Source organism: Juglans regia, chromosome 9 (assembly GCF_001411555.2).
Source record: "Juglans regia cultivar Chandler chromosome 9, Walnut 2.0, whole genome shotgun sequence".
NCBI classification, from domain to species: Eukaryota; Viridiplantae; Streptophyta; class Magnoliopsida; order Fagales; family Juglandaceae; genus Juglans; species Juglans regia.
In genome coordinates, this window is record NC_049909.1 from 5,444,854 (window position 1) to 5,458,882 (window position 14,029).

Here is a 14,029-nt window from a genome sequence, read left to right on the forward strand (position 1 = left end):
ATTTCAGCACCTTACACCACCTCCCACCTCCACCAATCCAAAGTCTCATCTTCATCTAAGGACAACGTCTCCCTCCCCTCTTGAAGCCTATAAATACCTTCCTCACTTTCTCATTTCTGCACACCTCTCCTCCAAGCCTTCTCTTGAGTCTTGAGAGCATTTCTCCCCCTTAGTGAGCAATAGAGTGAAACCAAGTGAAGTTCTTGAGAGTTCTTGAGTGAAGTTGTTTTGGGAGCTTTAAGGGCCACGAAAATTGTAGATTTTCTTGCCATAGATGTTAGTTTACATTTCAAGTCTTGTTTACAAGTGTTGGAGTGAATTTTGGTTGAGTTTAGAAAAGGTTACCACGTTTAATTCAAAACCGGGTTCATTAAGGATGCATTAAGTGTTTAAATTGTTTCAAGTGAAAATTTTAGCTAGGGCCTGTCTTAGCATGTTTGATATGATTTTTTAATGTCTTTGAATGATCATTGAAGGTTTGATTTTGAGATTAGAAGCATGCCATGATAGGTTTTAATTCTACCTTGTGTTGATCATCAAGCATGCATGATTTTGATTAAATCATGCTTATTTTATGAAGTTTTGATTTATTTCACCTAGGCTTGATCAATGAGCATTTAGAAGATCTTGTGATTGGGAGAATGAAAATACATATTTTGGGTGAATTTTGAAAGCATGCCTTGGTGATTTAATAGATAATTAATGAAGATTAAGGTTTTTAGCCATGATTAAGTGTTGGAATGAACTTGATCATCTAAGATTTAGCCTTTATCATGTCATTAACGACTATAGTGATTATTTGTGATTTAAGAAAATTGAATATATATGCATTCATAGGGATCAATAGTTGAAAGTACACTTAGGCGTCAACTGGAGTGTATGTCACTAGTTGGGTATGTTTGAGCTAGTTCCACTTTGAATTTTACAATTCTAAGGATAGATGGTTTTAGAATATGAAGAATATGAGGTCCATGAGGTTTGGTTAAATTTGAGATTTGTTTGCAAATATGGAAAAATTAAGGCATTAGTGGCAATTTTTGAGAGTTTAGGTGTACTTTTGTAAGTACCCATTTTTGAAACATTTTGATAATGAACATCTTTCATAGTAATACAAATCCTAACTTAGTACGAATTTGATTTCAGCCACTACGATATTTCCAAACTCAGGAAGTTTGTAAGTTAGTTTCTAGTTTACTCTTAGATAATTTATTTATGATTCTTGTATAAACCCCACATTCATATTAAATGTCATTTTAAGCATGAAACATCATATGATACATAATTGAGCATTTGATTACTTGTTTACATGACATGTGAAATTATCATCATTTTAGCATATTGCATATATAAATATCATTTTTCATGAAGCTTACTATGCACATGTCATGAAATATATTTTTCAAAGCATTACATGAAAATAATTTTTGTCACGACCCCAAAGGAAAATTATCCTAGTGGAACTCCTCTGTCCACTCTGGAGTGAGTAAAAATAGAGTGGTAACCCCTAGGTTGACGAAGCAGTCAACGGACTTCGAATGTGTTCTTTTTAAAGAACATCGGAGCAGAAGTCAAATGTTACGACACCTAATGCTGGTGGGTGTATATGTTATGATGTTATGATGATGTTATGTTATATTATCAATGCATTGAGAACGATGTATGCAGACAAAAATGTAGTGTCAACATGAGCATATGGGGAACCGTGTTGCTACCATATGTATGTTAATGATGGTTTAAATAACGATGAAATGTTATGATTTTTGAAAGCAATGAGGTATGAAATGTTCACTTTCAAAATGTCATGTTTTTGAAATGAGAAAGTGAAAATGTTATCTAAAAGATAAAGGGCATCAAAGTTTTTCTGAAAAAGTTGAGAAACCTAGATGGGAGAGAAATACAGTTTTTTCTGCATATCATTGCATGCATCTCATGCTTAATCATGCATATCTTATCTTTGTGCAAGTTGGTTGTTTAACTTACTGAGATTTCAAGTAAATCTCACCCTTATGGACCCACTATCATTCCCCTCGGAATGATATAAGTTGTGTCAGGACCAATAAAGGAAGAACAGAAAGGACCGCTGGATATAGATGGTTGAAGAGGAGCCGGACCATGAGCGAAGACTAGATATAATTTTGATGCTCACAAGTATTGTCTCTTCATACTTCAGAGAGTATGAAATAGTTGATCTAACCATGGAACTTGGATTAAGTATTTTGTATTAAGGAAATTTTATCCTTAAGTTTGAACTTATGATGGTTATTAATGCTATTGAGGTATTTTAGTTCATTCTGACATGAGTTATAACTAATCACCCTTATTCCGCTGCGATTATTGCATACTACAAGGATGTATTGCATATTAACTGTTATGAACGGGGGTATGTAACCTTGTGTTTCATATCTCGACTCTCCAAGTCTCTGTCACATCCCAAGCGGAGGTTTGGGGGTGTCACAGTACATATGCCGCATCACGGGGCCAATCGGAGCACGTCACAATTTTACCACTTTGCCTATGTATGCGCCATCACTGGGTCAATTTGGGCATGTCTTATTTTTACTACTTTGCCATGCTTTGTAAGAAATAAATTTAGGAAAAGTGGCAAAGTTATGAGGTTGGGGTTCTTCGCTTGTGGGCCTCCAATGGTACTAGCATAACCTTATGGAGTGTATGCCACATCAACGGGCCAATTGGAGCACATCTTATTTTTACCACTTTTTCATTACTTAGTAGAAAACCAATTGAGTGTAAAGTGGAAAAGTTATGAGGTTGGAGTTTTTCGCTCACGAGCTACCTAATACTACCATGTCCATATGGTATGTATGCCGCATCCCCAAGCCAATCAAAGCATGTCACAATTTTACCACTTTGCCCTTGCTTCATAGAAAATAAATTGAGGAAAAAGTGAAAAAGTTAAGAGGTTGGACCTTTTCGCTCACGGGCTTCTCATGGTACTTCCATGATCTTATGCTATGTATGTCCCATCCCGGGGAGAATCGGAGCACGTCTTATTTTTACCACTTTGTTCTTGCTTAAAAGAGAACCACTTTAGTCCAAAGTGGCAAAGTTATTGTAACAGCCCGCTAGGAATTCATTGGTGGAATTTTTATTGACTTTAGGAATTTCGTGAAAACCCCATAAGTTTTTACGAATCGACCAATTGCATAGGTTTTAGTCTGTCAACATAGTCAGTGTTATCACTCACTGTGCTGCTAGAAATATGAGTTTTATTTATTTGAGGCGGTTAGAAGTGTCAGAATGCATTATGGTCTACGCCATTAGACTCAGTGGATTATTTAGGATTTTATGGCACCATAGCCTATTTTCATAATTCCGGACGAAACGTCTGTTGGAAATTGTGAAATTATTTTTAGGGGCACTTCGAGATTGAATTTCGGTATAATATTTTCACTGTAGGTTAATATGAATATTTAGAAATTTTTAGTGTTAAGTTTATGATTCACTTTTTCGGAGTAAATAGTAACATCGATAAGCGCACCAATTGCAGTATTTCAAAATCATAGTGTGGAATGTCCAAATTAGATTAGAGAAGTTTTATTTGTACACTTGGCAAGATCTTAGCCACACTTAATGAATAATATTAGACACTTGGCACCATGAGGAATGTTTGTTGGATTTGAAGGAATCAAGGTGTGAGATCATGCCACTTAAGCAAAACCTTGTTTCATCTACTCAACCAAATTGTGCCAGACCAAAGAGGTTTTCAATCCTAGTGAAAACCTAAATGGTGGGAATCCAATTGAAAGCCCAAAAGCTTTGTTGAAATCGAAACCCTAAACAATTTCCCCAAAACCCTAAAGTTGGCCTCTAAACCTTTTTTAATCCGATTTCTAGCATTGTGTTTAATCACTTGATTAAATCACTTCCACATGCTATTAATCCTTCAAATTTGTGTTAGAACATCATTATCTAACCTTGTTAACCTTGAAAAATTGATTGGACCAAGTGTTATTGGATTTGGGCTTGATAGCAACCCAAACCCTCTTTAAACCCCAAAATTAATTTAGGCCCATTCGGTTTAGGCCCTTTAAGGCCCACGAATTTGGTCACCATAGGATTGCTTCATGGCTAAGTTTTGTACCCCCACTTGGCTGGCCAGATCTTTACAAGAAGGGCCTAGAAGGTTCTTGAAAGGCAAAGCTAAAGGGCCACCTCACTCTTTTACTCTCACACTCCACCTTGAGAAAAGATCTTGGTCTGATTTTTATGAGAAGAAAATGCTAACACTCAACCATTCATTCAGTCCTATCACTTTACATAGCTTGTGTAAGAAACTCTCCAGTCCACTTCCCACGAAAAGCAGCTCTCCTTTACACTTTTCCTTCATAGAACACAAAAGACACTCTCGGGCAGTTTTTCGTACCTCTTTTGAACGCCTGTTTCGAAGCTTTTGTAAGTGTTTTCTCACAAAGTTTCCTTCATTAAAGTTCTTTATTTTTGAGTCTAGTTTACTTGGATACCTTATTCGTTCCATTTGGAGATCATTTGATTGGTAAAAAATTGTTTAGACCCCAGAAAGGTCATTCTGAGCGATAAACTAGAGAGTGTGTTATATTTTGGAGCTTTTGACCAAGCTAATGAATAGATCTTGGTCCGAAATTTTTATGGAGTACTGTTAACATGTGTATATGATTATTGGTTGAGGATTTGTTGCATGGTTAAAAGTTTTGGTAAAATATTTTCTTAGGTCTAGAAACTTAGAAACTGGAAGAGGAAAAACAGTTTCTGTTTTGAGAAAGTTTAAATCTTTTATGGTTTAATCTTATTCCAATGGCTTTGATATTTTTATTGGAAGATCCTAAGCATCTTATATACATGTTAGAATATTATTTTGAAGATATTTGATGTTAGTTTCGAACATATGAAATTTTATGCAAGGAGATATTCGGTTAGGCCAAAGTGATGATGTTCTTGGCTAAATTTATGTTTTGGTTGATGTTTGACCATGTGATCTTGAGTATGATGCTTGGATCTGTTTTAGAACATCTTTTTAAACCATGTGATGTTTTGGTTTGAAGATCACATCTTTATAAGTCATGGATCAAGAGGTTGATCAAAACAAGTTAGAAACAAAATTCTGTTTTTAATTTAGAAGAGAAACCAAAAAGTTCAAGTATGGCTTTAGTGATTTTGATGACTTTTGTTCATGATTCAAAACATGATTATTCTTAAGAATATGTTATGAGTGTAGTAGAAGAAAAATTTTGGTTTAATCATGAGTTTTGAGATTTGAAAGAATTAGAACAAAAAGCAAAGGAAATAGCCTTGTAAGTTTCGGCCATATAGAGTTTTGATGGTTGTGTTTAGTTTTAAATTTTTCTGAATTGATATTTGAGCTTAGGACAAAATTTACATTAGGTATGAAAATTTTGGTGATTTTTGGAGTCAGGATGCAAAATCCTTAAGTTAGGGGTAAAATGGTCATTTTCCCACGTGTAGAGAGTAAAATGGTAATTTTACTCTAAGCTGATATTTTTCCATATTCCTAATTGTTAGTGATTAAGTTCTAATTTTTAGAAATCACTACTTTCAGTTTCCCGTGATCGCACTTGAGTTTTGTCTCGAAGCGCGAAGATCGAGGTAAGTTAGCTTTTAACTTACTATCAATTTAATGTGTATGTGTGATAAGTAAGGGAACTAAATTGTATGTATGCATGTTATCATATATGCCATGCCAAGTCATTACATATTTATCTGCTACACAGAATTTATTCTGTCATGAATTATTCATCTGTTACACAAGATATTATGTCACGTATTGCTATACATTGCAAGTATGTTAAGTTAAGTATGCCATATGTTACATGTATTTCTTGTGACGTAATATTCACTGTCACATGTTACGCCATGTTAAGAAATGTTGTCTGTTACATGGTATGCTATGTTACGAAATGTTGCCTGTTACATGTATGCCATATTATGAAATGTTGTCTGTTACATTTATGTTTCAAAGTATGTCATGTTTGTCATCTTACGTTCATGTCACGTTACCCTACGTCAAGATTTCTATCTTTTATGTCACGTTCATGTTACGTCACGTTACGAAATGTCATGTCTGCCAGTTAAGTTATTCATGTCAATCACGACCCTAAGCGCTAGGATGGGGTAATATCCTAGTGGAACTCCTTTGTTCACGCTGGAGTGTCTAAATAGGTGTGAAATTCCCTGGGTTGACGAAGTACAGTCAACAGGTTGCGAATGAGGCCTAATTAGCTGGTCACCGGAGCGCGCCAGGCACTAATGCCGATGGTGCCACACATTATGTTACGTGTGTCCACAGCAAGTGTGGCACAAACAAATAAGTCATAGGGCCACATGAAGTATGGGGCCACAACTGTGGAGCATACACTACGTGAGACACAGCAATTGTGACACGTAGAATACGTGGGGCCACAACAACTGTGGAGTACGTATTAACGCACTCACAGCTGGTATAGACACCTGTGATGTGATGTGGTAATCGACAGGGACACACGGCTCAAGGGGTCCTATGTAGCACCTATATGGTCACTTTAATGATTAAGTCTATTGAATAAGATTCCAAGTTCAAGTCATGTTTCACATTATGTTATGTTCAAGTTTACGTTCACGCAATCATGGTAATCCCATGAGACAAGAATATGTTCCAAGTTCATGTTATGTTATGTTCACGTTCACGTTATGTTCCAAGTTCACATTTATGTTATGTCATGCTCAAGTTCAAGTTCAAATTATGCATGTTTACGTTCATGTTATGTTTCAAGTCCATGTTATGTTCCAAGCTCACATTCATGCTATGTTTCAAATCCATGTTATGTTTCAAGTCACGTTCATGCTAAGCTTCAGTTTCAGTTTAAGTTATGTTAGTTATGTCATGTTGTATGTCAAGTTATGCTATGATTACTTATGATTTGATTATGCATTCATGTTTTTACTGCCATGCATGCATCATTAACCTGTGTGGAAGTTTCTTGTTAACTTGCTGAGATTTGTAATCAAATCTCACTGTGGTAGTCCCAACTACCATTCCCCCCGAATGATAGATTTTGTTACAGGATCTGAAGGAGAATCGAGAATCGACCAACTGGAAACGGTCAACTAAGCGACGATGCGATGTAGGTGTTAGTACAGTAGTTACATCAGATTACTACTTGTATTTGTGGAGTTCAATCTCCAACACTCTTTTGATCACAACCATTTTGGACTAGTGTTGTATCAGTTGTTTAGTACGTTATTATGTATGAAGTATGTTTTAAGTATTTGGGATATTTCGGTTTGGTGCATAGTATTGCTAAAGAAAAAAATTATCCGCTGCGAATATTGCATAATGCTAGATGCATGTTAGGAATATTGCATCTTATATGTCATGAACAGGGGCAGGTAACCATGTGTTGCATGTCTCGAAGCTTCAAATGTCCGTCCGATCCCAAGCGGAATTTGGGGGCGTCACAGTTATGATGCCGAAGTTTTTTGCACACGGACCTTCAATGGTACCACCATGACTTTTGGATGTATGCCTCATCATCGGGCCAATCGAAGCATGTCTTATTTTTACCACTTTGCCCTTGCTTAAAAGAGAACCAATTGAGTCCAAAGTGGCAAAGTTATTACATCGGAGTCTTTTGATCTTAGGCCTTCAATGATATTACCATAACCTTATGGTATGTATGCCTCATCACTAGGACAATCGAAGCACATCTTATTTTACCTTCTTGCGTTTGCTTAATAGAAAACCAATTGAGTGAAAAGTGGCAAAGTTATGAGGTTGTTGTTTTTTGCTCGCAAGCTTGCCATGGTTTTTGGAGCAAATTGGAGCACGTCACATTTTACCTTTATGCATTTTCTTAATAGAAAACCAATTGAGTGCAAAGTGACAAAGTTATGAGGTTGGAGGTTTTTGCTCGCTGTCTTCCTGTGGTACTTCCATGGCCTTATGGTATGTATGCCTGATGAGCGCACGAAAGTGCACTCTAAATACCTTATTATAGTATTAAAATGCTAAAATGTGAATAGAAATATTGAGATATAATTTATATTATTGAATTTAATATCTGTTCACACTGAGGTATATTTGAGCATGATTTTATAATATTTTAAATCTCAAATATTGCATTATTGGTTGGTGAGAGATAATTTGCAATTGGACTTTACACTTAACATTTTTGGAAGTTTTCAATTTATGCTCTAACCCATGTCATTTTCTGTTGGATTTTAAGGTCAATAAATGAAAAGCATAAAAAATGAGAAAAAAAAATCACATCTGCACGTAGGACCCATTTCTTTTGTTTTGGGTTTTTTTTTGGACGAGACATGAAGAAGGCTTGGTTTTCAACTGAGGCGCTGGACCTACAGGAAATTAATTCTTTGATTTGAAGACGCAACACAAAAAGGGGCCATTTGGGAGTTATGGACGTTGGGGGGAGACTCAAGATGCATGGCACCTCATATATACAAAAATGAAGAACCAGGAGTGCCGTGGTTGGGGGGACGGACTGAAGAATGAAGAGAATTTCCTCCATGGCCACTGTTTGCTTTATTTCTCTCTTGAGATTTTTTTTGTCCATTATATTTATGGGTATCTAAATTCTCAAGTAGGGATAGAGATGAACTTGCACATTAGATGATATTTTTAATTTATGTATTTGGTTTTTAATTACTAAAACTCTTTTATTTTATCATTCTCAATTCATTGTTGATGTTTTCTTTTCCGAATAATCTTAGAATTTATTCTGTTTATGGATTCAGTCATGCTTTTTCAATTGAATGAATTAGTTCTATGATTATGTTTGGATCAATTATTTATCTATATTGATTTAATTCTTTGCTGCAATATTGCTTCCTGAGTATATTGTCGTCGTTGAATTTTTACAATAGTAATAATAATTTACATATTTTAAAAGTGGTAAATGATTTTTCAAAGGGTTACATTTGGTTTAATTTTGGTTTATAAATATATACCTTCTGATTGCGAGTTTTGGGAATTGAGTTTCCAATTCAGTTATTCAATGAATTAAGAATAATTAAAATACCGGATTTGTGCAAGAGATTCCTGACGCTTTACTATTCTTCAAATTTGAGTAATTTTTCCGTTAGTCACTTTGCTTCACCTTAATTTGCACTTAAAATTAATCTTTGTCCTCTTTAATCATTTAATAATTTTCTTTAGTTTCTTTGTTTCATCTACTATTCTTTTAATTTGTCTCTCTGTGGAATCGACACTCCAAAGTTGTGCTACAACTACCGCGTTATTCTTTGGGCGTAATTAAATTTTGGCGCCGTTGCCAGGGAGATGGTAGAAGAATTACTAGATAGTTTATCTTTTTAGCAGTTTGTAAAGGCAGTAACTTCGTTTCCTCTTTTAGTGTAACACCCCGCTTAATTAACCCTCGATTAACCCTTAAGTACTTTAGATTAGACTTTTAATTATGGGTTAATCACTTTCATTAAGGTTGATAGTGGGATTAGCATATTGGTACTTAGTGTTAATGAGCTAAGGATTAGAGAGGCAAGCCCATTAGTAATTTTCGTGAGGCTTTTTAAGACCCAAGTGCATTCGTGGGCCTACCCCAAGAAAAACCTTGAACCAAGCCCTTAGGAAATCAATGCTAGTTTTGGCTCAAGTATAGGAAGGCATAAGGCATTTGGTGTAGATTGGACCCTTGGCCCTTTTCAAGCCCATATGGCCCAAATCCATGTTTGGACTCACTTCACCATTGAAAGACCAAAGGCCCAATACATCATACCATTGGTTTCCTTAAGCCCAAATCACACTCAAAGTACCCAAATTAAAATTTGAAAATTGGCTAAGGCCATTAACCATCATACTTGAGGTTAGTGCACTTTAAGCCATGCTTTGAAGTTTAATCATACTTAAGTCTTTTCTTAAACTTTTTTATTCAAATTTTCATGAATTAATACTCTCTTAAACCATGATTATACCATTTTAATACCCTAGCTAAACCATCCCACATGTCATTAAGAAAAATAACATAACAAGCACAAACCATGCTTCAATCGGTTTTGTGCATTGCCCTTTGTAATGCTAGGACTGTTTTGCCTTTGGACCCAACATTTTTGTGTTTTCCCTCAAGGTTAATATGGTCCTTAAACACCTCATGAGACCCTCCCAAACTCAGTTTGAGCCTTGGACGAAATTTGTTGCATCAACCAACTCAAAGAACCAAACCGGGTGCCCCTTAGTATAGTTTGTGTAGGAATCGTTTGGATTGAATTTGAACCAGCCTCCTACCATGGTTCGCACCACCATCCTATGCCACCTCCTTCTACCACCACAAAAATATCCAAACCAAACAGATTTTCTGCCACCCCAAAACCACCTCCATCCACCAGTTTTCAAGGGTGGATTGAGGGATCTTTTGCCACCCAAATGATGCCCACGACCTGGAGTCATCTACAGGACCCTTGAAGCTACTGTGGAGAGTAAATGATGGTGGTTTGGGACACCATTTCATTATGCACAAGTGACCTAAGCTCATGCAAGCAAATCTGGAAATTTTCCAGATTTGAGCACCTCCCACTTCACCCAATCACCAAGCACCCAAGCCAACGCCCTTCACCCCTTGGCCACCTATAAATAATTCCCTTACCTTCTCATTTCACCCACACCACAGCTCCAAGCATCCTCTTGAGCCTTGAGAGCATTTCCCCCTCTTAGAGACCGAAAGAGTGCAAATCGAGTGAGTTTTGGTGAGTTCTTAAGTGTTCTTGTGTAAGACAGTCTAGAGTGCTTGGAAGGCCACAAAATTTGTAATTTTTCTTTCTTTTAATCTTAGCTAGCATGTCAAGCTTTGTTTTGAAGTGTTGGTACGAAACTTGATTGAGTTTTGAGAAGGTTATGATGCTTAATACAAAACCGGGTCAATTAAATGAAGGTTTGAATGATTGAATGTTTTTAATTGGGAATTTAGCTATGGAATGTCCTAAGCATGATTTGATATGATATATCATTATCCTAACATGATTATTGAAGTTTAAATTTGTGGTTAGAAGCATGCCATGATAAGTTTTAAATCTATCTTGTTTTGATTATCAAGCATGAATCGGTTTTAAGCATATTGGTGATTAAGGATTTCTTAGCTTTGATTAAGTGTTGGGATCAATTTGATTACTCAAGAATTATACCTCATAATGTCCCTAAAGATGTTAGTGATCATTATTTGTTAAAGAAAATCTCATATGCATGCATTCATAAGGATCAATAGTTGAAAATACACATAGGCATCAATTAGGATGCATGCCACGGGTTGGGACTAATTGGAAATGTTTTACTTTGAATTTTGAAAATTTAAGGGTATAGATGGTTTTAGAAAGCCAAAAATGTGAAGTCCATGAAATTTAAATAAATTTGAAGTTTGTTTGCAATTAGTGAAAATTTAGGGCCTAAATGGCAATTTTTGAAAGTCTAGGGATATTTTTGTAAATACTCAATTTTTGAAGCCTTTGATTTTGAACCTATCCATAAGAGTATTAAATCTAACTTAATATACACATGATTTACCCAGCTACGAAGCTAATTTCAAATTTTCCAGGAAGTTTGTAAGTTGGCATCTAACTTACACCTTGAAAAATTATTTATGAATTATTGATAAATGTTCATTCATATTTCAATTATCATTTTTACCATAAAATATCATGTTATATGATACATTGAGTGCATACTTACAAGACATGTGATATTTTCATCATTTTTAGTATATTGCATATAAATGTCATTTTTCTTGAAACTTGCTACATGTGCACATGTCATGAATGAGGAATTATTTTTCAAAGCATAGCATGAAAATCATTTCGTCATGACCCCAAAGGCCAGAATGAGGAATTATCCTGGTGGAACTCCTCTATCCACTCTGGAGTGTTAAAAAATGGAGTGCTAACCCCTGAGTTGACGAAAAACAGTCAACAGGCTTCGTATGGGTTCTTTTTAAAGAACATCGGAGCAAAGTCAACATGTTTTGACACCTAACGCTGATGGGTGTAAGTTATACTACGATCACCGATAGGTACTCACGGTGATATGGGGAATTGTGACATTACCACACATTATGTTATTAATTAAGATAATAATGTAAGTCTATGATGATAAAAGTTTATGATGAAATCTTTATGAAAGTTATGTCTTTTAAAAAATGATGACGAAATTACTTACTGAGTAAAAATCCATGTCTCCATATTTTTAAATGATGTTGAGGAATTTGGATGGGAGACATACATACTGATTTTTTGCATCTCATGCATTACATATTTATAATTTTTTTTTATGATTGATTTATCTTTGTGTCAGTTAGTTGTTTAACTTATTGAGATTTCTAGTAAATCTCACACTTTTATGAGACCGCTATTATTCTACTCGAAATGATAGAAGTTGTGTCAGGGATCGACCAGAGAGAGATTGATGGAGAACTAGATTCGCATGATTGAGGAGGAGCTGGATTTGGAAAGGAAGCTGGACTTAATTTTGATGTTCATAGCCCAAGTCCTTTATGCCTTAGATTGCATAAAGAGAATGATATGACTTCGTATATAAGTCTATGCTACTTTAGTATTTTGACCATGATGATTATCTAATGAAGTTGGGATGCTTTAGTTATTCTGGCATATTTTTCACCTTAACCTTTTATTTCTACTGCGATTATTGCAAACTGCTAGTTGCATACTAGGATACATTGCATATTAACTGTCATAAATGGAGGGTATATAACCTTGTGTTGCATGTCCTGACTCTCTAAGTCTCCGTTCCATCCCAAGAGGGGATTGGAGGCATCACATTTAGCTTGCTGCATCTTTATTTTATTTTCTATTTCTTTTTGTAGTCCTTTTTAGTGTTGCGTTCTTTTTTACCTTGCATGCACAGATACAGAGACGCTTTGGGTAGATTTGCTTGTAGGCCTGTGCGAGACTCATAATCAAATTTTTAAAATCCTTTATTTGAAAATCCATCTAGTCTCAAAGAAATGAGTGAACACGAAGATCAAACCACTACTCTTCAGGATTACCTCCACCCTACATGCACAACCACACCATCATGCATCATGTTTCCAGCTAATACTCGTCAACTGGATTTTAAAATAGGGATGATATAGTTACTCCCTACTTTTCATGGCTTGGAAAATGAAAATCCATATGTGCACAATAGGGAGTTTAAGGAACTAGTTGCGACTTTTCATAGTCAAAATGCAATTGATGACGTTGTGAGACTTAAGTTCTTTCATTTCTCTTTGAAGGATAGAGCTAAGAGTTGGCTATACTCGCTGAGACCACGATCTATTGGGTCATGGAATGAGATGACTCTGGTCTTCTTCAATAAATATTTTCCTCAACATAAGACCAACGCTTTAAAAAGGAAAATCTCCACCTTTGCACAAAAGGACGGTGAGATTATGTTTTAGTCTTGGGAGAGATTTAAGGAGTTGTTGAGTATGTGTCCTCACCATGGGTATGAGAATTGGCACTTAATGAGCTATTTTTATGAGGGACTTATACCTAAAGAGCACCAATTTGTGGAGATGATGTGTAATGGTGAGTTCTTATAGAAAGATCCTGATGAGGCCATAGAATACCTCAATGAACTTGCTAAAAAAGCTCACACTTGGACTGGACCTAATGCTACTGAGAGCACAAATAGGTTACGACCTGCAGGAAACCCAAATGGTGGTGGAATTTACCATCTCAGGGAAGAGGATAACCTAAAGGCTAAGGTTGAGATGCTCGCTAGGGAGCTAGATGTGTTAACGACTAAGAACTTAAAGTCAACACACGTGACTAATTATACAGAGTCTTTTAGACCATGTTTTGTGTGTGGCAGGATAGATCACCTAACCCAAGAGTGTCCCACATTTGCTGAGATGAGAGAGATGTATGAGGAACAATGTAATACCTTAGGTATGTACAAGAAGTCGTCTACACGTTTCTCTGACACCTATAATCCGGGGTGGCGCAATCACCCCAATTTTAGCTGGAAGTCTGAAAACTAGCTGCCTGCACAACCCCCTAGATCATATCATACACCTTC

The 14,029-nt window shown here is 36.0% G+C and overlaps 1 non-coding gene across 1 annotated transcript; it reads right to left on the bottom strand.

Annotated features, from left to right (window-relative positions):
- Positions 1 to 13,348: 13,348 nt before the first annotated feature.
- LOC118349504 lies at positions 13,349 to 13,456 on the bottom strand. Its single transcript, XR_004802461.1, has one exon. It is a non-coding gene; the product is annotated as a small nucleolar RNA R71 (small nucleolar RNA).
- Positions 13,457 to 14,029: the final 573 nt, after the last annotated feature.